This window comes from Bombina bombina, chromosome 2 (assembly GCF_027579735.1).
Source record: "Bombina bombina isolate aBomBom1 chromosome 2, aBomBom1.pri, whole genome shotgun sequence".
Classification (NCBI taxonomy): Eukaryota; Metazoa; Chordata; class Amphibia; order Anura; family Bombinatoridae; genus Bombina; species Bombina bombina.
In genome coordinates, this window is record NC_069500.1 from 909,125,672 (window position 1) to 909,149,654 (window position 23,983).

Here is a 23,983-nt window from a genome sequence, read left to right on the forward strand (position 1 = left end):
AATCTTCTGTTTATGTTTTTCATTAAACTTTATTTTGGGTGTGGATTATTTTCAGCAGGAATTGGCTGTCTTTATTTTATCCCTCCCTCTCTAGTGACTCTTGCGTGGAAAGATCCACATCTTGGGTAGTCATTATCCCATACGTCACCAGGCTTGGGCAAGAGATGTGCAGGATCCCTGGACGTTAAAGATTATATCTCAGGGATACCTTCTGGATTTCAAAACCTCTCCTCCACAAGGGAGGTTCCATCTTTCGAGGTTATCGACAAACCTAGTAAAGAGAGAGGCATTTCTACAATGTGTACAAGACCTCTTAATCATGGGAGTGATCCACTCAGTTCCGCGATCGGAACAGGGGCAAGGATTTTACTCAAATCTATTTGTGGTTCCCAAAAAAGAGGGAACCTTTAGACCAATCTTGGACTTAAAGATCTTAAACAAATTACCATCGTTCAAGATGGAAACCATTCGAACCATCCTACCCATGATCCAAGAGGGTCAATATATGATCACGGTGGACTTAAAGGATGCTTACCTTCATATACCGATTCACAAAGATCATTATCGGTACCTGAGGTTTGCCTTTCTAGACAGGCATTACCAGTTTGTAGCTCTTCCCTTCGGGTTAGCCATGGCCCCGAGAATTTTTACGAAGGTTCTGGGCTCACTTCTGGCGGTACTAAGACCACGAGGCATAGCGGTGGCTCCGTACCTAGACGACATTCTGATACAAGCGTCAAGTTTTCAGAATGCAAAGTCTCATACAGAGATAGTTCTAGCATTTCTGAGATCGCATGGGTGGAAAGTGAACGTGGAAAAGAGTTCTCTGTTACCACTCACAAGGGTTCCTTTTCTAGGGACTCTTATAGATTCTGTGGAGATGAAGATTTACCTGACGGAGTCTAGGTTATCAAAGATTCTCAATGCTTGCCGTGTCCTTCATTCCGTTCCAAGCCCATCAGTAGCTCAGTGCATGGAGGTAATCGGCTTAATGGTCGCGGCAATGGACATAGTGCCATTTGCGCGCCTGCATCTCAGACCGCTGCAACTATGCATGCTCAATCAATGGAACGGGGATTACTCAGATCTGTCCCCTTTGCTAAATCTGGACCAGGAGACCATAGATTCGCTTCTCTGGTGGTTGTCACAGGTTCATCTGTCCAAAGGAATGACCTTTCGCAGGCCAGATTGGACGATTGTAACAACTGATGCCAGCCTTCTAGGCTGGGGAGCAGTCTGGAATTCCCTGAAGGCTCAGGGATCGTGGACTCAGGAGGAGAAACTCCTCCCAATAAACATTCTAGAATTAAGAGCAATATTAAATGCTCTTCTAGCTTGGCCTCAGTTAGCAAAGCTGAGGTTCATCAGATTTCAGTCGGACAATATCACGACTGTGGCTTACATCAATCATCAAGGGGGAACCAGGAGTTCCCTAGCGATGTTGGAAGTCTCGAAGATAATTCGCTGGGCAGAGTCTCACTCTTGCCACCTGTCAGCGATTCACATCCCAGGCGTAGAGAACTGGGAGGCGGATTTCCTAAGTCGCCAGACTTTTCATCCGGGAGAGTGGGAACTTCACCCGGAGGTATTTGCTCAACTGATTCGTCGTTGGGGCAAACCGGATCTGGATCTCATGGCATCTCGCCAGTATGCGAAGCTTCCTTGTTATGGATACAGGTCCAGGGACCCGGGAGCGGTGCTGGTAGATGCATTAGCAGCCCCTTGGGTTTTCAACATAGCTTATGTGTTTCCACCATTTCCGCTGCTACCTCGGCTGATTGCCAGGATCAAACAGGAGAGGGCATTGGTAATTCTGATAGCGCCTGCGTGGCCACGCAGGACCTGGTATGCAGACCTAGTGGACATGTCGTCCTGTCCACCATGGTCTCTTCCTCTGAGGCAGGACCTTCTAATTCAGGGCCCTTTCAACCATCCAAACCTAATTTCTCTGAGGCTGACTGCCTGGAAATTGAACGCTTGATTCTATCAAAGCGTGGGTTTTCGCATTCGGTTATTGATACATTAATACAGGCTCGGAAACCTGTGACAAGAAAAATTTACCACAAGATATGGCGTAAATATTTATATTGGTGCGAATCCAAGAGTTACTCATGGAGTAAGGTTAGGATTCCTAGGATATTAGCTTTTCTACAAGAGGGTTTAGAAAAGGGTTTATCCGCTAGTTCGCTAAAGGGACAGATTTCAGCTCTGTCCTTTTACACAAACGTCTGGCAGAGAATCCAGACGTCCAGGCCTTTTGTCAGGCTTTGGCTAGAATTAAGCCCGTGTTTAAAGCTGTTGCTCCTCCGTGGAGCTTAAACTTGGTTCTTAAAGTTCTTCAGGGTGTTCCGTTTGAACCCCTTCATTCCATTGATATTAAGCTTTTATCTTGGAAAGTTTTGTTTTTGATGGCTATTTCCTCGGCTCGAAGAGTCTCTGAGTTATCTGCCTTACATTGTGATTCTCCTTATCTGATCTTTCATTCAGACAAGGTAGTTCTGCATACTAAACCTGGGTTTTTACCTAAGGTTGTTTCTAACAGGAATATCAATCAAGAGATTGTTGTTCCATCATTATGTCCTAATCCTTCTTCAAAGAAGGAACGTCTTTTGCATAATCTAGACGTGGTCCGTGCTCTGAAGTTCTACTTACAGGCAACTAAAGATTTTAGACAAACTTCTTCTCTGTTTGTCGTTTACTCTGGACAGAGGAGAGGTCAAAAGGCTTTGGCTACCTCTCTCTCTTTTTGGCTTCGTAGCATAATACGTTTAGCCTATGAGACTGCTGGACAGCAACCTCCTGAAAGAATTACAGCTCATTCCACCAGAGCTGTGGCTTCCACCTGGGCCTTTAAGAATGAGGCCTCTGTTGAACAGATTTGCAAGGCTACAACTTGGTCTTCACTTCATACTTTTTACAAATTTTACAAATTTGACACTTTCGCTTTTTTGGAGGCTGGTTTTGGGAGAAAGGTTCTACAGGCAGTGGTTCCTTCTGTTTAATGTTCCTGCCTTGTCCCTCCCATCATCCGTGTACTTAGCTTTGGTATTGGTATCCCATAAGTAATGGATGACCCGTGGACTGAACACACTTAACAAGAGAAAACATAATTTATGCTTACCTGATAAATTTATTTCTCTTGTAGTGTGTTCAGTCCACGGCCCGCCCTGTCTTTTTTTGAGGCAGGTTCTAAATTTTAAAATTATAACTCCAGTCACCACTGCACCTTATAGTTTCTCCTTTCTCGTCTTGTTTCGGTCGAATGACTGGATATGACATGTGAGGGGAGGAGCTATATAGCAGCTCTGCTTGGGTGATCCTCTTGCAACTTCCTGTTGGGAAGGAGAATATATCCCATAAGTAATGGATGACCCGTGGACTGAACACACTACAAGAGAAATAAATTTATCAGGTAAGCATAAATTATATTTTTTTTTTTCTTCTAGATCTCGAGTCTCAGTTTTATTGCCTGTAGTTTAAACGCCTAATTTTAAAACAAACCATTTTTTTTATCGAATGCTGTAGCATGATTCAGGCTCTAAAGCCTGTTACAATAAATAGCTATCACCAGATTTGTATAGTTTTTTTTCTCTCAAGTAATTGGCAAGAGTCCATGAGCTAGTGATGTATGGGATATACACTCCTACCAGGAGGGGCAAAGTTTCCCAAACCTAAAAATGCCTATAAATACACCCCTCACCACACCCACAATTCAGTTTTACAAACTTTGCCTCCTATGGAGGTGGTGAAGTAAGTTTGTGCTAAGATTTCTACGTTGACATGCGCTTCTCAGCATTTTGAAGCCCGATTCCTCAGAGTACAGCGAATGTCAGAGGGATGTGAAGGGAGTATCACCTATTCAATGCAATGGTTTTCTTCACGGGAGATCTATTTCATAGGTTCTCTGTTATCGGTCGTAGAGATTCATCTCTTACCTCTTTTCAGATCGACGATATACTCTCATATACCATTACCTCTACTGATAGCCAAACCAGTACTGAAACAGTTATCTGCTATATGTGGATGGGTGTCTTTCGGTAAGTATGTTTTTTATTTCTTAAGACACCTCAGCTATGGTTTGGCACTTTATGCATTAATATAAAGTTCTAAATATATGTATTGTACTTGTATTTGCCATGAGTCAGGTTCATGTATTTCCTTTTTCCAGACTCTGTTTCCTATTTGGGGAAAATAAACATATTAAGAAATATTTTTCTTACCTGGGGTTTAAAATTGACTTAATTTTTCTTTGCAAATTGCGGGCAGTACTAGGCCCGCGGGTGCCCCAAATGCTAGACTTAATTGCGTCATTCTTGGCGTGAGAATTTTTTTGTCGTTAGTGACGCGAGTGTCCGGACCATGTTGGCACCAAAAATTTTTCAGTTACGTTGTGCATCATACTTGGCGCCAACTTTTTTCATTAATTTTTCACCCCATTGCTATTTGCCTTTTGCCTTTTTCTATGTCAGAGGGGGCTATTTGCATTTTTCCCATTCCTGAAACTGTCATATAAGGAATTGATAATTTTGCTTTATATGTTGTTTCTTTTACATTTTGCAAGATGTCTAAATCTGATCCTGTCTCAGAACTTAATATATGTTGGAACTTTGCTGCCTGATATCGGTTTTGCATTTGTTGTAAACTTGTGGAGATTATATCTCCAAATGTCATTTGTTATAGTTGTCATGATAAACTTTTACATACAGATAATGTGTCCATCAGTAATAGTACATTGCCGGTTGCAGTTCCTTCAATTTCTAATGTACATGATATACCTATAAATTTTAAAGAATTTGTTACTGATTCTATTCAGAAGGCTCTGTCTGCTTTTCCGCCTTCTAATAAACGTAAATGGTCTTTTAAAACTTCTCATAAGGTTGATGATATTTTAAATGACCGACAACATAATGAATTATCCTCCTCTGATGAGGATCTATTTGATTCAGAAGATCATTCCTCAGATACTGACACTGTCAAATCTACTTATTTATTTAAAATTGAGTATATTCGTTCTTTGTTAAAGGAAGTGTTAATTACTTTGGATATTGAGGAAACTAGTCCTCTTGACATTAAAACTAGTAGACGTTTAAATTCTGTTTTTAAACCTCCTGTGATTACTCCAGAGGTTTTTCCTATTCCTGATGCTATTTCTGATATGATTTCTAAGGAATGGAATAAGCCGGGTATTCTTTTATCATTCTTCAAAAATTTAAAAAATTGTATCCTTTACCAGCAATTTCAATCGAGTTTTGGGAAAAGATCCCCAAAGTTGATGGAGCTATTTCTACTCTTGCTAAACGTACCACTATTCCTATGGAAGATAGTACTTCTTTTTTTTTTTTGTAAATAATTTTTTTATTGAAGTTGAAATAAGTATTAACAGATAAGATTCACCTTTAGAACAATATTACATCAAAGAAAGTCTTACATTGTCTGTAATCTAAGTTTGGTGACAAAACAGTATTGACATATAATAAGAGAGTTACGTATATTCATATTTTAACATGGTGCTAGACAAAAGTGCAGGTGAAATGAAATAGAACTTCATTTTATATTATATTATTGGCAAGTGATCTCTACAGCACAATGGAAAACGCTTCATAGCATATCTGAGTCAGAGCTTCAGTCTGTGGAGAGTTAGTATGTGTGTTTGCCACTCTTGGGCCGACATATGTAGGGGGGAAGGGGATATCAGCGGGCAAAAAGCCGCTCAGATAGAAGAGGGGGAAATGGAGGGGCGGAGGCTTCTAATCAATGCGGTGGCGCTTATAATATAATTAAGTATGGGTTGGTTTCCTCTTCTATTAAATAGATAAGTTATGCCGAGCCGTGCCCTCCCAGTTAGCACAGCCCGGCAGTATCCATAGCAACTGAGAGGTGGAATAAGATAGTACTTCTTTTAAAGATCCTTTAGATAGGAAACTTGAATCTTATCTAAGGAAAGCCTATTTATATTCAGGTCATCTTCTCAGGCCTGCAATTTCTTTGGCTGATGTTGCAGCTGCATCAACTTTTTGGTTGGAGAATTTAGCGCAACAAGAATTGGATTCTAACGTATCTAGCATTGTTCGCTTACTGCAACATGCTAATCATTTTATTTGTGATGCCATTTTTGATATCAAAATTGATGTTAGATCCATGTCTTTAGCTATTTTAGCTAGAAGATCTTTGCGGCTTATATCTTGGAATGCTGATATGACATATAAGTCTAGATTGCTATCTCTCTCTTTCCAAGGTAATAATTTTTGGTTCTCAATTGGATTCTATTATTTAAACTGTTATTGGGGCAATGGAGTTTTTTTGCCTCAGGATAACAAACCTTATGGTAAATCTAAGGCTTCTAACGGTTTTCGTTCCTTTTGTCAAAATAAAGAACAAAAACCTAATCCTTCCCCCAAGGAATCTGTTACCAATTGGAAGCCTTCCTCAAATTGGAATAAATCCAAGCCATTTAAGAAACCAAAGTCAGCCCCCAAGTCTGCATGAAGGTGCGGCCCTCATTCCAGCTCAGCTGGTAGGGGGCAGATTAAGGTTTTTCAAGGATGTTTGGATAAATTTTGTCCAAAATCATTGGATTCAGAACATTGTCTCTCAGGGGTATCGAATAGGATTGAGAGTAAGACCTCCTATGAGAAGATTTTTTTTTCTCACACATCCCAGCAAATCCAGTAAAAGCTCAGGCTTTCCTGAAGTGTGTTTCAGACCTTGAGTTATCTGGGGTAATCATGCCAGTTCCTTTTCAGGAACAGGATCTGGGGTGTTATTCAAATCTATTCATTGTCCCAAAGAAGGAAAATTCATTCAGACCAGTTCTGGATCTGAAAATTTTGAATCGTTATGTGAGAGTACCAACTTTCAAAATGGTAACTATAAGGACTATTCTGTCTTTTGTTCAGCAAGGACATTATATGTCCACAATAGACTTGCAGGATGCATACCTTCATATTCCGATTCGTCCAGATCATTATCAGTTCCTGAGATTCTCTTTTCTAGTCAAGCATTACCAATTTGTTGCTCTTCCGTTTGGCCTAGCAACAGCTCCAAGAATCTTTTCAAAGGTGTTTCCTTATTTGGACAATATATTGGTACTAGCTCAGTCTTTACGTTCTGTAGAATCTCACATGAATCAACTAGTGTTTTCTTCGGAAACATGGTTGGAGGATCAATTTACCAAATCATTTCTTGATTCCTCAGACAAGGGTCACCTTTTTAGGTTTCCAGATAGATTCGGTGTCCATGACTCTGTCTCTAACAGACAAGAGACTTTTAAAATTGGTTGCAGCCTGTCTGCACCTTCAGTCTCGGTCATTCCCTTCAGTGGCTACGTGCATGGATGTTTTAGGTGTTTTAGGTCTCATGACTGCAGCTTCGGACGCTATCCCCTTTGCTCGTTTTCACATGAGACCTCTCCAGCTTTGTATGCTGGATCAATGGTGCAGGGATTATACAAATATATCCCAATATCCTTAAATCCCAATGTTCGACACTCCCTGACGTGGTGGTTAAATCACCAGCGTTTAGTTCAAGGGGCTTCTTTTGTTCGGTCAACCTGGACTGTGATCACAACAGATGCGAGTGTTTCAGGTTGGGGAGCTGTTTGGGGATCTCTGACAGCACAAGGGGTTTGGAAATCTCAAGAGGCGAGATTACCAATAAATATTTTAGAACTCCGTGCAATTCTCAGATCTCTTCAGTTTTGGCCTCTGTTAAAGAGAGAACCGTTAATTTGTTTTCAGACATCACAACAGGGGTATATGTCAATCATCAGGGTGGGACTCATTTCCCAAGCTATGAAAGAAGTATCTCGGATACTTGTTTGGGCGTAATCCAGCTCCTGTCTAATTTCTGCAGTGCATATTCCAGGTGTACAAAATTGGAAGGCGGATTATCTCAGCCGTCAGACTTTACATCCGGGGGAGTGGTCTCTCCATCCAGATGTGTTTTCTCAGATTGTTCAGATGTGGGGTCTTCCAGAAATAGATCTGATGGCCTCTCATCTAAACAAGAAACTTCCCAGATACCTGTCCAGGTCCTGGGATTTTCAGGCGGAAGCAGTGGACGCATTGACACTTCCTTGGTATTATCAACCTGCTTATATTTTCCCGCCTCTAGTTCTTCTTCCAAGAGTGATCTCCAAAATCATCATGGAACAATAGTTTGTGTTGCTGGTGGCTCCAGCATGGCCTCACAGGTTTTGGTATGCGGATCTTGTTCGGATGTCCAGTTGCCAACCTTGGCCACTTCCGTTAAGGCCGGATTTATTGTCTCAAGGTCCATTTTTCCATCAGGATCTCAAATCATTAAATTTGAAGGTGTGGAAATTGAACGCCTAGTGCTAAGTCATAGAGGTTTCTCTGACTCAGTGATTAATACTATGTTACAAGTTCGTAATTCTGTCTCTAGAAATATTTATTATCGAGTTTGGAAGACCTACATTTCTCCAACATAGGTGTGTCCGGTCCACGGCGTCATCCTTACTTGTGGGATATTCTCTTCCCCAACAGGAAATGGCAAAGAGCCCAGCAAAGCTGGTCACATGATCCCTCCTAGGCTCCGCCTTCCCCAGTCATTCTCTTTGCCGTTGTACAGGCAACATCTCCACGGAGATGGCTTAGAGTTTTTTAGTGTTTAACTGTAGTTTTTATTATTCAATCAAGAGTTTATTTTAAAATAGTGCTGGTATGTACTATTTACTCTGAAACAGAAAAGAGATGAAGATTTCTGTTTGTAAGAGGAAAATGATTTTAGCAACCGTTACTAAAATCGATGGCTGTTCCACACAGGACTGTTGAGAGGAATTAACTTCAGTTGGGGGAACAGTGAGCAGACTTTTGCTGCTTGAGGTATGACACATTCTAACAAGACGATGTAATGCTGGAAGCTGTCATTTTCCCTATGGGATCCGGTAAGCCATTTTTATTACAGAGTAAATAAGGGCTTCACAAGGGCTTGTTAAGACTGTAGACATTTTCTGGGCTAAATCGATTCATATATAACATATTTAGCCTTGAGGAATCATTTAATATGGGTATTTTTGTAAAATAATATCGGCAGGCACTGTTTTAGACACCTTATTCTCTAGGGGCTTTCCCTAATCATAGGCAGAGCCTCATTTTCACGCCGGTATTGCGCACTTGTTTTTGAGATGCATGACATGCAGTCGCATGTGTGAGGAGCTCTGATACATAAAAAAGACTTTCTGAAGGCGTCATTTGGTATCGTATTCCCCTTTGGGCTTGGTTGGGTCTCAGCAAAGCAGATACCAGGGACTGTAAAGGGGTTAAAGATAAAAACGGCTCCGGTTCCGTTATTTTAAGGGTTAAAGCTTCCAAATTTGGTGTGCAATACTTTTAAGGCTTTAAGACACTGTGGTGAAATTTTGGTGAATTTTGAACAATTCCTTCATACTTTTTCGCAATTGCAGTAATAAAGTGTGTTCAGTTTAAAATTTAAAGTGACAGTAACGGTTTTATTTTAAAACGTTTTTTGTACTTTGTTATCAAGTTTATGCCTGTTTAACATGTCTGAACTACCAGATAGACTGTGTTCTGAATGTGGGGAAGCCAAGGTTCCTTCTCATTTAAATAGATGTGATTTATGTGACACTGAAAATGATGCCCAAGATGATTCCTCAAGTGAGGGGAGTAAGCATGGTACTGCATCATTCCCTCCTTCGTCTACACCAGTCTTGCCCACTCAGGAGGCCCCTAGTACATCTAGCGCGCCAATACTCCTTACTATGCAACAATTAACGGCTGTAATGGATAATTCTATCAAAAACATTTTAGCCAAAATGCCCACTTATCAGCGTAAGCGCGACTGCTCTGTTTTAGATACTGAAGAGCATGAGGACGCTGAGGATAATGGTTCTGATATGCCCCTACACCAGTCTGAGGGGGCCAGGGAGGTTTTGTCTGAGGGAGAAATTTCAGATTCAGGGAAAATTTCTCAACAAGCTGAACCCGATGTGATTACATTTAAATTTAAGTTGGAACATCTCCGCGCTCTGCTTAAGGAGGTGTTATCCACTCTGGATGATTGTGAGAATTTGATCATCCCAGAGAAACTATGTAAAATGGACAAGTTCCTAGAGGTCCCGGGGCCCCCAGAAGCTTTTCCTATACCCAAGCGGGTGGCGGACATTGTAAATAAAGAATGGGAAAGGCCCGGTATACCTTTCGTCCCTCCCCCCATATTTAAAAAATTGTTTCCCATGGTCGACCCCAGAAAGGACTTATGGCAGACAGTCCCCAAGGTCGAGGGGGCGATTTCTACTTTAAACAAACGCACCACTATACCCATAGAAGATAGTTGTGCTTTCAAAGATCCTATGGATAAAAAATTAGAAGGTTTGCTTAAAAAGATGTTTGTTCAGCAAGGTTACCTTCTACAACCAATTTCATGCATTGTCCCTGTCACTACAGCCGCGTGTTTCTGGTTCGATGAGCTAGAAAAGGCGATCGATAGTGATTCTCCTCCTTATGAGGAGATTATGGACAGAATCCGTGCTCTCAAATTGGCTAATTCTTTCACCCTAGACGCCACTTTGCAATTGGCTAGGTTAGCGGCGAAAAATTCTGGGTTTGCTATTGTGGCGCGCAGAGCGCTTTGGTTGAAATCTTGGTCAGCGGATGCGTCTTCCAAGAACAAATTGCTTAACATTCCTTTCAAGGGGAAAACGCTGTTTGGCCCTGACTTGAAAGAGATTATCTCTGATATCACTGGGGGTAAGGGCCACGCCCTTCCTCAGGATAGGTCTTTCAAGGCCAAAAATAAACCTAATTTTCGTCCCTTTCGTAGAAACTGACCAGCCCCAAGTGCTACGTCCTCTAAGCAAGAGGGTAATTCTTCTCAAGCCAAGCCAGCCTGGAGACCAATGCAAGGCTGGAACAAGGGAAAGCAGGCCAAGAAGCCTGCCACTGCTACCAAGACAGCATGAAATGTTGGCCCCCGATCCGGGACCGGATCTGGTGGGGGGCAGACTTTCTCTCTTCGCTCAGGCTTGGGCAAGAGATGTTCTGGATCCTTGGGCACTAGAAATAGTCTCCCAAGGTTATCTTCTGGAATTCAAGGGGCCTCCCCCAAGGGGGAGGTTCCACAGGTCTCAATTGTCTTCAGACCACATGAAAAGACAGGCATTCTTACATTGTGTAGAAGACCTGTTAAAAATGGGAGTGATTCATCCTGTTCCTTTAGGAGAACAAGGGATGGGGCTCTACTCCAATCTGTTCGTAGTTCCCAAAAAAGAGGGAACATTCAGACCAATCTTAGATCTCAAGATCCTAAACAAGTTTCTCAAGGTTCCATCGTTCAAAATGGAAACCATTCGAACAATTCTTCCTTCCATCCAGGAAGGTCAATTCATGACCACGGTGGATTTAAAGGATGCGTATCTACATATTCCTATCCACAAGGAACATCATCGGTTCCTAAGGTTCGCATTCCTGGACAAGCATTACCAGTTTGTGGCACTTCCGTTCGGATTAGCCACTGCTCCAAGGATTTTCACAAAGGTACTAGGGTCCCTTCTAGCGGTGCTAAGACCAAGGGGCATTGCAGTAGTACCTTACTTGGACGACATTCTGATTCAAGCGTCGTCCCTTCCTCAAGCAAAGGCTCACACGGACATTGTCCTGGCCTTTCTCAGATCTCACGGGTGGAAAGTGAACGTAGAAAAAAGTTCTCTATCTCCGTCAACAAGGGTTCCCTTCTTGGGAACAATAATAGACTCCTTAGAAATTAGGATTTTTCTGACAGAGGCCAGAAAATCAAAACTTCTAATCTCTTGTCAAATACTTCATTCTGTTCCTCTTCCTTCCATAGCGCAGTGCATGGAAGTAATAGGTTTGATGGTAGCGGCAATGGACATAGTTCCTTTTGCGCAAATTCATCTAAGACCATTACAACTGTGCATGCTCAGTCAGTGGAATGGGGACTATACAGACTTGTCTCCGACGATACAAGTAGATCAGAGGACCAGAGATTCACTCCGTTGGTGGCTGTCCCTGGACAACCTGTCACAGGGGATGAGCTTCCGCAGACCAGAGTGGGTCATTGTCACGACCGACGCCAGTCTGGTGGGCTGGGGCGCGGTCTGGGGACCCCTGAAAGCTCAGGGTCTTTGGTCTCGGGAAGAATCTCTTCTTCCGATAAATATTCTGGAACTGAGAGCGATATTCAATGCTCTCAAGGCTTGGCCTCAGCTAGCAAAGGCCAAGTTCATACGGTTTCAATCAGACAACATGACGACTGTTGCGTACATCAACCATCAGGGGGGAACAAGGAGTTCCCTGGCGATGGAAGAAGTGACCAAAATCATTCAATGGGCGGAGACTCACTCCTGCCACTTGTCTGCAATCCACATCCCAGGAGTGGAAAATTGGGAAGCGGATTTTCTGAGTCGTCAGACATTTCATCCGGGGGAGTGGGAACTCCATCCGGAAATCTTTGCCCAAATTACTCAATTGTGGGGCATTCCAGACATGGATCTGATGGCCTCTCGTCAGAACTTCAAGGTTCCTTGCTACGGGTCCAGATCCAGGGATCCCAAGGCGACTCTAGTAGATGCACTAGTAGCACCTTGGACCTTCAAACTAGCTTATGTATTCCCGCCGTTTCCTCTCATCCCCAGGCTGGTAGCCAGGATCAATCAGGAGAGGGCATCGGTGATCTTGATAGCTCCTGCGTGGCCACGCAGGACTTGGTATGCAGACCTGGTGAATATGTCATCGGCTCCACCATGGAAGCTACCTTTGAGACGAGACCTTCTTGTTCAAGGTCCGTTCGAACATCCGAATCTGGTCTCACTCCAACTGACTGCTTGGAGATTGAACGCTTGATCTTATCAAAGCGAGGGTTCTCAGATTCTGTCATTGATACTCTTGTTCAGGCCAGAAAGCCTGTAACTAGAAAAATTTACCACAAAATATGGAAAAAATATATCTGTTGGTGTGAATCTGAAGGATTCCCTTGGGACAAGGTAAAAATTCCTAAGATTCTATCCTTTCTTCAAGAAGGTTTGGAGAAAGGATTATCTGCAAGTTCCTTGAAGGGACAGATTTCTGCCTTGTCTGTGTTACTTCACAAAAAGCTGGCAGCTGTGCCAGATGTTCAAGCCTTTGTTCAGGCTCTGGTTAGAATCAAGCCTGTTTACAAACCTTTGACTCCTTCTTGGAGTCTCAATTTAGTTCTTTCAGTTCTTCAGGGGGTTCCGTTTGAACCCTTACATTCCGTTGATATTAAGTTATTATCTTGGAAAGTTTTGTTTTTGGTTGCAATTTCTTCTGCTAGAAGAGTTTCAGAATTATCTGCTCTGCAGTGTTCTCCTCCTTATCTGGTGTTCCATGCAGATAAGGTGGTTTTACGTACTAAACCTGGTTTTCTTCCGAAAGTTGTTTCTAACAAAAACATTAACCAGGAGATAGTCGTGCCTTCTTTGTGTCCGAATCCAGTTTCAAAGAAGGAACGTTTGTTGCACAATTTGGATGTTGTTCGTGCTCTAAAATTCTATTTAGATGCTACAAAGGATTTTAGACAAACATCTTCCTTGTTTGTTGTTTATTCTGGTAAAAGGAGAGGTCAAAAAGCAACTTCTACCTCTCTCTCTTTTTGGATTAAAAGCATCATCAGATTGGCTTACGAGACTGCCGGACGGCAGCCTCCTGACAGAATCACAGCTCATTCCACTAGGGCTGTGGCTTCCACATGGGCCTTCAAGAACGAGGCTTCTGTTGATCAGATATGTAAGGCAGCGACTTGGTTTTCACTGCACACTTTTACTAAATTTTACAAGTTTGATACTTTTGCTTCTTCTGAGGCTATTTTTGGGAGAAAGGTTTTGCAAGCCGTGGTGCCTTCCATCTAGGTGACCTGATTTGCTCCCTCCCTTCATCCGTGTCCTAAAGCTTTGGTATTGGTTCCCACAAGTAAGGATGACGCCGTGGACCGGACACACCTATGTTGGAGAAAACATAATTTATGTTTACCTTATAAATTACTTTCTCCAACGGTGTGTCCGGTCCACGGCCCGCCCTGGTTTTTTAATCAGGTCTGATGAATTATTTTCTTTAACTACAGTCACCACGGTATCATATGATTTCTCCTATGCAAATATTCCTCCTTTACGTCGGTCGAATGACTGGGGAAGGCGGAGCCTAGGAGGGATCATGTGACCAGCTTTGCTGGGCTCTTTGCCATTTCCTGTTGGGGAAGAGAATATCCCACAAGTAAGGATGACGCCGTGGACCGGACACACCGTTGGAGAAAGTAATTTATCAGGTAAACATAAATTCTGTTTTCATGGTGTTATTTTCATAAAATCTCTTGGCATTCTTTTAGAATTCCTAGAATTTTACAGTTTCTTCAGGATGGTTTGGATAAGGATTTGTCTGCAAGTTCCTTGAAGGTACAAATATCTGCTCTTTCTGTTTTATTTCACAGAAAGATTGCCAAACTTCCTGATTTTCACTGTTTTGTACAGGCTTTGGTTTGTTTCAAGTCTGCCATTAAATTAATCTCTCCTCCTTGGAGTCTTAATTTGGTTTTGAGGGCTTTACAGGCTCCTCCTTTTGAGCCTATGCATTCTTTGGACATTAAACTACTTTCTTGGAAAGTGTTGTGCATTTTGGCCATCTCTTCTGATAGTAGAGTTTCTGAGCTATCTGCTCTTTCTTGTTAATCTCCTTTTCTGATTTTTCATCAGGATAAGGCGGTTTTGCAGACTTCATTTAAATTTTTACCTAAGATTGTGAATTCTAACAACATTAGTAGAGAAATTGTTGTCCCTTCCTTGTGTCCTAATCCTAAGAATTCTTTGGAAAGATCCTTACATTCTTTGGATGTGGTGAGAGCTTTGAAATATTATGTTGAAACTACTAAACATTTCAAGAAGACTTCTAGTCTATTTGTTATATTTTCTGGTTCTAGGAAAGGTCAGAATGCTTCTGCTATTTCCTTGGCTTCTTGGTTAAAGGGACACTGTACCCAAATTTTTCTTTCATGATTCACATTGAGCATGAAATGTTAAGCAACTTTTTAATTTACTCCTATTATCAACTTTTCTTCATTCTCTTGGTATCTTTATTTGAAATGCAAGAATGTAAGTTTAGGTGCCTGCCCATTTTTGGTGAACAACCTGGGTTGTCCTTGCTGATTGGTGGATAAATTGATCCACCAATAAAAAGTGCTGTCCAGAGTACTGAAACCAAAAAAAAGCTTAGATGCCTTCTTTTTCAAACAATGACAGCAAGAGAACGAAGAAAAATTGATAATAGGAGTAAATTAGAAAGTTGCTTAAAATTGCATGCTATTTCTGAATTACAAAAGAAAAAATTTGGGTTCAGTGTCCCTTATAAAGCTTTTGATTCATCAAGCTTATTTGGAGTCGGGTCAGGCCCCGCCTCAGAGAATACTTGGTCCTCTTTGCATACATTTACTAAATTCTACCATTTTGATGTATTTGCTTCTTCAGAAGCAGTTTTCTCCAACATAGGTGTGTCCGGTCCACGGCGTCATCCTTACTTGTGGGATATTCTCCTCCCCAACAGGAAATGGCAAAGAGCCCAGCAAAGCTGGTCACATGATCCCTCCTAGGCTCCGCCTTCCCCAGTCATTCTCTTTGCCGTTGTACAGGCAACATCTCCACGGAGATGGCTTAGAGTTTTTTAGTGTTTAACTGTAGTTTTTATTATTCAATCAAGAGTTTATTTTAAAATAGTGCTGGTATGTACTATTTACTCTGAAACAGAAAAGAGATGAAGATTTCTGTTTGTAAGAGGAAAATGATTTTAGCAACCGTTACTAAAATCGATGGCTGTTCCACACAGGACTGTTGAGAGGAATTAACTTCAGTTGGGGGAACAGTGAGCAGACTTTTGCTGCTTGAGGTATGACACATTCTAACAAGACGATGTAATGCTGGAAGCTGTCATTTTCCCTATGGGATCCGGTAAGCCATTTTTATTACAGACAGAAAAAAAGGGCTTCACAAGGGCTTTTTAAGACTGTAGACATTTTCTGGGCTAAATCGATTTATATATAAACATATTTTATACTCCATAGCCTTGAGGAATTATTTTATCTTGGGAATTTTGTAAAATAACCGGCAGGCACTGTATTGGACACCTTATTCTCTAGGGGCTTTCCCTAATCATAGGCAGAGTCTCATTTTCGCGCCTGTATTGCGCACTTGTTTTTGAGAAGCATGACATGCAGATGCATGTGTGAGGAGCTCTGATACATAGAAAAGACTTTCTGAAGGTGTCATTTGGTATCGTATTCCCCTTTGGGCTTGGTTGGGTCTCAGCAAAGCAGATACCAGGGACTGTAAAGGGGTTAAATATAAAAACGGCTCCGGTTCTGTTATTTTAAGGGTTAAAGCTTCCAAATTTGGTGTGCAATACATTTAAGGCTTTAAGACACTGTGGTGAAATTTTGGTGAATTTTGAACAATTCCTTCATACTTTTTCGCAATTGCAGTAATAAAGTGTGTTCATTTTAAAATTTAAAGTGACAGTAACGGTTTTATTTTAAAACGTTTTTTGTACTTTGTTATCAAGTTTATGCCTGTTTAACATGTCTGAACTACCAGATAGACTGTGTTCTGAATGTGGGGAAGCCAAGAAGGTTCCTTCTCATTTAAATAGATGTGATTTATGTGACACAAAATTTAGAGAAAATGATGCCCAAGATGATTCCTCAAGTGAGGGGAGTAAGCATGGTACTGCATCATCCCCTCCTTCGTCTACACCAGTCTTGCCCACACAGGAGGCCCCTAGTACATCTAGCGCGCCAATACTCCTTACTATGCAACAATTAACGGCTGTAATGGATAATTCTATCAAAAACATTTTAGCCAAAATGCCCACTTATCAGCGAAAGCGCGACTGCTCTGTTTTAGAAAATACTGAAGAGCATGAGGACGCTGTTGATATTGGTTCTGAAGCGCCCCTACACCAGTCTGAGGGGGCCAGGGAGGTTTTGTCTGAGGGAGAAATTTCAGATTCAGGGAAAATTTCTCAACAAGCTGAACCTGATGTGATTACATTTAAATTTAAGTTGGAACATCTCCGCACTCTGCTTAAGGAGGTGTTATCCACTCTGGATGATTGTGAGAATTTGGTCATTCCAGAGAAACTTTGTAAAATGGACAAGTTCCTAGAGGTCCCGGGGCCCCCCGAAGCTTTTCCTATACCCAAGCGGGTGGCGGACATTGTAAATAAAGAATGGGAAAGGCCCGGTATACCTTTCGTCCCTCCCCCCATATTTAAAAAATTGTTTCCTATGGTCGACCCCAGAAAGGACTTATGGCAGACAGTCCCCAAGGTCGAGGGGGCGGTTTCTACTCTAAACAAACGCACCACTATACCCATAGAAGATAGTTGTGCTTTCAAAGATCCTATGGATAAAAAATTAGAAGGTTTGCTTAAAAAGATGTTTGTTCAGCAAGGTTACCTTCTACAACCAATTTCATGCATTGTCCCTGTCACTACAGCCGCGTGTTTCTGGTTCGATGAGCTAGAAAAGGCGATCAATAATAATTCTTCTTCTTATGAGGAGATTATGGACAGAATTCGTGCTCTTAAATTGGCTAATTCTTTCACCCTAGACGCCACTTTGCAATTGGCTAGGTTAGCGGCGAAAAATTCTGGGTTTGCTTTGGTTAAAATCTTGGTCAGCGGATGCGTCTTCCAAGAACAAATTGCTTAACATTCCTTTCAAGGGGAAAACGCTGTTTGGCCCTGACTTGAAAGAGATTATCTCTGATATCACTGGGGGCAAGGGCCACGCCCTTCCTCAGGATAGGTCTTTCAAGGCCAAAAATAAACCTAATTTTCGTCCCTTTCGCAGAAACGGACCAGCCCCAAGTGCTACATCCTCTAAGCAGGAGGGTAATACTTCTCAAGCCAAACCAGCCTGGAGACCAACGCAAGGCTGGAACAAAGGAAAGCAGGCCAAGAAACCTGCCACTGCTACCAAGACAGCATGAGATGTTGGCCCCCGATCCGGGACCGGATCTGGTGGGGGGCAGACTCTCTCTCTTCGCTCAGGCTTGGGCAAGAGATGTTCTGGATCCTTGGGCGCTAGAAATAGTCTCCCAAGGTTATCTTCTGGAATTCAAGGGGCTTCCCCCAAGGGGGAGGTTCCACAGGTCTCAATTGCCTTCAGACCACATAAAAAAACAGGCATTCTTGCATTGTGTAGAAGACCTGTTAAAAATGGGAGTGATTCATCCTGTTCCATTAGGAGAACAAGGGATGGGGTTCTACTCCAATCTGTTCATAGTTCCCAAAAAAGAGGGAACGTTCAGACCAATCTTAGATCTCAAGATCCTAAACAAGTTTCTCAAGGTTCCATCGTTCAAAATGGAAACCATTCGAACAATTCTTCCTTCCATCCAGGAAGGTCAATTCATGACCACGGTGGATTTAAAGGATGCGTATCTACATATTCCTATCCACAAGGAACATCATCGGTTCCTAAGGTTCGCATTCCTGGACAAGCATTACCAGTTTGTGGCACTTCCGTTCGGATTAGCCACTGCTCCAAGGATTTTCACAAAGGTACTAGGGTCCCTTCTAGCGGTGCTAAGACCAAGGGGCATTGCAGTAGTACCTTACTTGGACGACATTCTGATTCAAGCGTCGTCCCTTCCTCAAGCAAAGGCTCACACGGACATTGTCCTGGCCTTTCTCAGATCTCACGGATGGAAAGTGAACGTAGAAAAGAGTTCTCTATCTCCGTCAACAAGGGTTCCCTTCTTGGGAACAATAATAGACTCCTTAGAAATGAGGATTTTTGTGACAGAGGCCAGAAAAACAAAACTTCTGAACTCTTGTCAAATACTTCATTCTGTTCCTCTTCCTTCCATAGCGCAGTGCATGGAAGTAATAGGTTTGATGGTAGCGGCAATGGACATAGTTCCTTTTGCGCGCATTCATCTAAGACCATTACAACTGTGCATGCTCAGTCAGTGGAATGGGGACTATACAGACTTGTCTCCGACGATACAAGTAAATCAGAGGACCAGAGATTCACTCCGTTGGTGGCTGTCCCTGGACAACCTGTCACAGGGGATGAGCTTCCGCAGACCAGAGTGGGTCATTGTCACGACCGACGCCAGTCTGGTGGGCTGGGGCGCGGTCTGGGGACCCCTGAAAGCTCAGGGTCTTTGGTCTCGGGAAGAATCTCTTCTACCGATTAAATATTCTGGAACTGAGAGCGATATTCAATGCTCTCAAGGCTTGGCCTCAGCTAGCAAAGGCCAAGTTCATACGGTTTCAATCAGACAACATGACAACTGTTGCGTACATCAACCATCAGGGGGGAACAAGGAGTTCCCTGGCGATGGAAGAAGTGACCAAAATCATTCAATGGGCGGAGACTCACTCCTGCCACTTGTCTGCAATCCACATCCCAGGAGTGGAAAATTGGGAAGCGGATTTTCTGAGTCGTCAGACATTTCATCCGGGGGAGTGGGAACTCCATCCGGAAATCTTTGCCCAAATTACTCAACTGTGGGGCATTCCAGACATGGATCTGATGGCCTCTCGTCAGAACTTCAAGGTTCCTTGCTACGGGTCCAGATCCAGGGATCCCAAGGCGACTCTAGTAGATGCACTAGTAGCACCTTGGACCTTCAAACTAGCTTATGTATTCCCGCCGTTTCCTCTCATCCCCAGGCTGGTAGCCAGGATCAATCAGGAGAGGGCATCGGTGATCTTGATAGCTCCTGCGTGGCCACGCAGGACTTGGTATGCAGACCTGGTGAATATGTCATCGGCTCCACCATGGAAGCTACCTTTGAGACGAGACCTTCTTGTTCAAGGTCCGTTCGAACATCCGAATCTGGTCTCACTCCAACTGACTGCTTGGAGATTGAACGCTTGATCTTATCAAAGCGAGGATTCTCAGATTCTGTCATTGATACTCTTGTTCAGGCCAGAAAGCCTGTAACTAGAAAAATTTACCACAAAATATGGAAAAAATATATCTGTTGGTGTGAATCTGAAGGATTCCCTTGGGACAAGGTAAAAATTCCTAAGATTCTATCCTTTCTTCAAGAAGGTTTGGAGAAAGGATTATCTGCAAGTTCCTTGAAGGGACAGATTTCTGCCTTGTCTGTGTTACTTCACAAAAAGCTGGCAGCTGTGCCAGATGTTCAAGCCTTTGTTCAGGCTCTGGTTAGAATCAAGCCTGTTTACAAACCTTTGACTCCTCCTTGGAGTCTCAATTTAGTTCTTTCAGTTCTTCAGGGGGTTCCGTTTGAACCCTTACATTCCGTTGATATTAAGTTATTATCTTGGAAAGTTTTGTTTTTGGTTGCAATTTCTTCTGCTAGAAGAGTTTCAGAATTATCTGCTCTGCAGTGTTCTCCTCCTTATCTGGTGTTCCATGCAGATAAGGTGGTTTTACGTACTAAACCTGGTTTTCTTCCGAAAGTTGTTTCTAACAAAAACATTAACCAGGAGATAGTCGTGCCTTCTTTGTGTCCGAATCCAATTTCAAAGAAGGAACGTTTGTTGCACAATTTGGATGTTGTTCGTGCTCTAAAATTCTATTTAGATGCTACAAAGGATTTTAGACAAACATCTTCCTTGTTTGTTGTTTATTCTGGTAAAAGGAGAGGTCAAAAAGCAACTTCTACCTCTCTCTCTTTTTGGATTAAAAGCATCATCAGATTGGCTTACGAGACTGCCGGACGGCAGCCTCCTGACAGAATCACAGCTCATTCCACTAGGGCTGTGGCTTCCACATGGGCCTTCAAGAACGAGGCTTCTGTTGATCAGATATGTAAGGCAGCGACTTGGTCTTCACTGCACACTTTTACTAAATTTTACAAATTTGATACTTTTGCTTCTTCTGAGGCTATTTTTGGGAGAAAGGTTTTGCAAGCCGTGGTGCCTTCCATCTAGGTGACCTGATTTGCTCCCCCCCTTCATCCGTGTCCTAAAGCTTTGGTATTGGTTCCCACAAGTAAGGATGACGCCGTGGACCGGACACACCTATGTTGGAGAAAACAGAATTTATGTTTACCTGATAAATTACTTTCTCCAACGGTGTGTCCGGTCCACGGCCCGCCCTGGTTTTTTAATCAGGTCTGATAATTTATTTTCTTTAACTACAGTCACCACGGTATCATATGGTTTCTCCTATGCAAATATTCCTCCTTTACGTCGGTCGAATGACTGGGGAAGGCGGAGCCTAGGAGGGATCATGTGACCAGCTTTGCTGGGCTCTTTGCCATTTCCTGTTGGGGAGGAGAATATCCCACAAGTAAGGATGACGCCGTGGACCGGACACACCGTTGGAGAAAGTAATTTATCAGGTAAACATAAATTCTGTTTTTGGTAGAAAAGTTCTTCAGGCAGCTGTTTCAGTATGATTCTTCTGCTTATGTTTTAAGTTTTTCTTGTCATTAAAGAATAAACTTATTTGGGTTGTGGATTATTTTTTTCAGTGGAAAATGGCTGTCCTTTATTTTTATCCCTCCCTCTCTAGTGACTTTTGCGTGGAGTTCCACATCTTGGGTATTGATATCCCATACGTCACTAGCTCATGGACTCTTGCCAATTGCATGAAAGAAAACATAATTTATGTAAGAAAATACCTGATAAATTAATTTGTTTCATATTGGCAAGAGTCCATGAGGCCCACCCTGTTTTATGGTGGTTATGATTTTTTTGTATAAAGCACAATTATTTCCAAATTCCTTTGTTGATGCTTTTTACTCCTTTCTTTATCACCCCACTACTTGGCTATTCGTTAAACTGAATTGTGGGTGTGGTGAGGGGTGTATTTATAGGCATTTTGAGATTTGGGAAACTTTGCTCCTCCTGGTAGGAATGTATATCCCATACGTCACTAGCTCATGGACTCTTGCCAATATGAAAGAAATTTATCAGGTAAATTCTTATATAAATTGTTTTTCTTTCCTGGTGTGAAAATCTAGGTTTTAAGAATTCTTCAATTTCTGCAAGACAGTTAAGATAAGGCTTTATTTGCTAGCTGTTTAAGTTGCTAAACTTCCTGACATTTGCTCTTCATTCAAGCTTTAGTTAGCTTAAAAACAGGTGTTTCAATCAATTTCTCCTTCTTGGGACCTGTAATCTGGTTCTAAGAGTTTTGCACTTTTCGTCATTCAAACCTATACACAATTTAGCCATTCATGTTCTGTCTTTGAAGTTGTTGTTTCTGTTAGCAGTCTTCTGACAGTAGAGTTTCAGAAATGTCTCCACTTTTGTGCGAGTTGTCTTATCTTATGTTTTCACCAGGGTAAGGTGGTTTTTAAGGATTTTATGATTTCTTGTCAAAGATTTCCATTGGTAGCATCAATAATTGAGATTGTCGATACTACTTTATCTTATTCACCAAAAATTAAAGTGAAGCTCCTACATTTATTTTGTAGTGAGAGCATTAAATTCTTTTTACATGCTACAAAGGACTTTGACAATTCTCAAATTTGTTTTATTAATTTCACGGGTCCAGGTAAAGACTAGGTCATAGAAGCTGTTTTAACTTTCTTTCTAAAATTCTTGATTCACACGGATTACTTGTAGGCTGGATAGCCTTTCCCAAATCTCTTTACAGCTCATTCTACTAGATCAGTTTCCACTTTCTGGGCTTTTAAAAATGAGGCTTCTATTGAACAAATTTGTAAGGCAGCAACATGGTCATCCTTACTTTTACTAAATTCTACCACTTTGTGTTCTCCTCTTCTGCTTTTGGTTTGGAAAGTCCTCCAGGCAGCAGTGTCTGGAATTTAGGTACCTGTCTTTAAATATATTTTTCTGTCCCATCCAACTTACTTTTGTATTAGTTCCCAGGAGTAATGGCTCATGGGCTCTCACCACCTTATGAAAAAAAAACACAATTTATGCTTTCCTGATAAATTAATTTCTTTCATGTTGGAGACTCCACGAGACCTGCCCTGTTTCTTTTATATCCAGTATTTTTTCTGGCGGCAGTTCTAGTTTTGCACCTCTTTAGCTTTTCCTTTCCCACCTTTCTACTTCTCATTGCTTGGCTATACAACAGACTAGTGTACCAGAGAGGTCGGTGGAAGGAATTAAATACGTGTGGCGTTTTGGTAACCTTTGCCGCCTCCTAGTAACAAGGTGTTGAATCCCAGGAGTAATGGCTCATGGACTCTCACCTCCATGAAAAAAAATGTATCAGATAAGCATACATTTGCTTGATTATAAGCCCCTTAAAGGCTTGAAATACATTGAAGCAAGAGGAGACAATTAAAGGGACATTGTAGTGCAAAAATTACATGCATTACTCACTTTTTTTTTTTTTTAACCCCTTTGTGGGGGTTGAATTTGGAGTTAGTCTTGCTCGCGAACTGCAAGCATTGCAACTCCTGAGCTGAACACAGCCATTGATTTTTGGGGTAATTTGACTGCTGATTGGCTAACTTGCTATTTCCTGTACAAGGCCAGCAGATTACTGCAGCTCCATAGGTGGACTTATGTGACTGGCGGTTAAACACAGAGCTCCACATTGAATGGTGCAGAAATTACATGTTCTAATCATGTTCTAATCATGTTCTAATCACTTATTCTATTACGATGTCTCTTTTACAAGGGATGGTAAACTCCCCCCCCCCTTTTTTTTATTTACGGAACCAGGATGTTTGCAATATTTTAGAGGTTGTTTATCCATCCGTTGTAATGAAGATATGCTTTAACTTTTTAATGTAGCACTGAAAAATTTAAATACCCTGCGCTGTGGCTACCCGGCTTGAACTGTTCACCAATCGGCGCTCTAGCCATACATATCTTCATTACATCTGATTTATTAAACTTCCTCTAAAATATTGCTAACATTACATCACTTTAAAAGGATATGAAACTCCATCTTTCTTTTATGATTCAGATAGAGCATGCGATTTTAAACAACTTTCTAATTTACTTCTATTAATTTTTTTGTTCTCTTGATCTCTTGTTTTAAAGCAGCTTTCTAAATAAACCTTGTAATTTAA

General features: G+C 41.8%; 1 protein-coding gene across 1 annotated transcript in view; it reads left to right on the top strand.

The window, feature by feature from the left end:
- CNOT6L (CCR4-NOT transcription complex subunit 6 like) overlaps positions 1-23,983 on the top strand; it is a 334,298-nt gene that overhangs the window by 254,967 nt on the left and 55,348 nt on the right. The gene's annotated exons all lie outside the window — the stretch shown is intronic.